Below are 2,510 nucleotides of genomic sequence, written 5' to 3'. Positions count from 1 at the left end.
CTAATTGGAAGGTCACATGAAGTTTGGAGCTCAGTAGCAACTGACTGTGCATCCGCTGACCCCTCTCTGTCAGTTTACGTGGCCTACCACTTGGTGACTGACTTGCTGTTGTTCCCAAACTCTTCACTTTTCTTATAATAAAGTTGACTTTGGAATATTTAGGAGAGAGGAAATTTCACGACTGGATTTGTTGCACAGGTGGCATCCTATGACAGTTCCACGCTGGAAATCACTGAGAGCGGCCCGTTCTTTCACAAATGTTTGTAGAAACAGTCTCCATGCCTAAATGCTTGATTTTATACACCGGGCCAAGTGATTAGCACACCTGACTCTCATCATTTGGACGGGTGCCCAGAAACTTAGGCTTTTAATTTTTTGCAGCGCCAGACAGATTTTTTTTTTTGTATTTTTGGTCCAACATGGCTCTTTCAACATTTTGGTTGGCCGACCCCTGCACTAGTGGAATGCGGGCACAAACTACAATCACTTGGTTAAAGTACAGTGTTTTATGTTCCTTTATTCAAAAACAGTTTTACTGATCTAATTGTGTGTAATGTTACAGTGGCCAAAAATAATAAATGTAATTGCTGAATAAAACCTCTGCCTTGTTTTTAATGAACACGTAGGCCTACTATGCTACTGTATTTTATTGTGGGTCATTAAGGTTGGCGTTTTCTGAGGTGGTACTCTGTGAAAAAAGTCTTAGAGCCACAAAACTTGTCTATTTGCCTGTATACCATTGCGAGAAATGGAGTGGCCAAGCAACACAGTCTCTGTACCAATGGTGGCAAAATTACCCACAATTGGGCAAATTGAAGCATTTTAATAAAGAAGGGGAGAAACACAATTGGAAATAAGGTGGCATCTGCGGGGCTCTCCCCTCCTCTTCTACCTCCCCGCTCATCGCCGTCTTCGCCAGCAGGAGTCTCCAATTAAGTTTAAAGTAATGTTAAACGTTTATTTTACATTTCGTCCATCATTTATTTACATTTCACAGATGTTTCTGCATGTAAAACTATAATTATTCACAATAAAATGGTTTGTGGTAATAGTTTGGGTGTTTTGTCAGAATAATTTATTGGGTTTTCATACAATTTGGTATTCGTCTAACCTTTTGGAAAGAAAATTAAGGTAAGTTTGTCAAAAGTATTGATACTTAGAAAAGTATTGATTTTGAAGTGTTGTATAGGATAAATAAATGGTAAATAAATGGGTTATACTTGTATAGCGCTTTTCTACCTTCAAGGTACTCAAAGCGCTTTGACAGTATTTCCACATTCACACACACATTCACACACTGATGGAGGGAGCTGCCATGCAAGGCGCTACCAGCACCCATCAGGAGCAAGGGTGAAGTGTCTTGCCCAAGGACACAACGGACGTGACTAGAATGGTAGAAGGTGGGGATTGAACCCCAGTAACCAGCAACCCTCCGATTGCTGGCACGGCCACTCTACCAACTTCGCCACGCCGTCCCCGATATGATACTCTTTTGAAAATGTATTGGTACATTTTCCTTGTTGATGTGTGTTGGTCATGTAGGATGTCTTTTTGTTATTTTTTGTGATGTGTATTGTCTACTGTTCAAATGTACAGCAGTGACAATGAATTTCCCCAAGGGGACCAATAAATCTAAATCTAAATCTAAATCTAATCTAATGCAAATATTTGGATCCTGTGCTATCAAAAAGTATTGAATATTTTCCAGAGTGTTGGTATACAGCACATATAATTTAATTAAAGTGGTAACGGTTACGAGGTACAACTGTAAATAATACAGTAATGGTACGACTTGGACTAGATCGGTAGGTCGTGAGTTCAAACCCCGGCCGAGTCATACCAAAGACTATAATAATGGGGACCCATTACCTCCCTGCTTGGCACTCAGCATCAAGGGTTGGAATTGGGGGTTAAATCGCCAAAAATGATTCCCGGGCGTGGCCACCGCTGCTGCCCACTGCTCCCCTCACCTCCCAGGGGGTGAGGGTGATGGGTCAAATGCAGAGTTTAATTTCACCACACCTAGTGTGTGTGTGGCTATCAGTGGTACTTTAACATTTTATTTTTGCATTTCCTATAAATGAAATAAACTATTGCTTGACATCCATGACTTTAGTGTGGTAAATAAACAAAAGGTGAAGAATATCAAAGTAAGATTTTGGACACGGTAACAAAAATGTTGTTAAAAATCAGCATTGCTGAATTTGTAAAGGCAGAGTTTTTGATGCTTGCATTGGGTTTTATTCATGATTGTTCATATGTACTCAAAGGATGTAAGAGTAAATATAAGAATATAGTACACCTGCATGAAGACATCAACATGCATGTGAGCGTATGTTAGATATATTCCTCCAAACCTCTGATGCAATATTTTCTCTTCCTAATGCCTGACCTTCGACTGCACCCCGCATTTGAGAGCACCCCCACCTCCTTCAGCATGGCTCCACACCACTGCTCGTATCTAATCAGTCCATCTTTCTCCTCCTCCCGCTCTCAGCCACCAACCTGTC

Source organism: Entelurus aequoreus, linkage group LG17 (genome assembly GCF_033978785.1).
Source record: "Entelurus aequoreus isolate RoL-2023_Sb linkage group LG17, RoL_Eaeq_v1.1, whole genome shotgun sequence".
Taxonomy (NCBI): Eukaryota; Metazoa; Chordata; class Actinopteri; order Syngnathiformes; family Syngnathidae; genus Entelurus; species Entelurus aequoreus.
The sequence above is the reverse complement of the archived record's forward strand: the minus strand, read 5'-3'. Positions refer to the sequence as shown.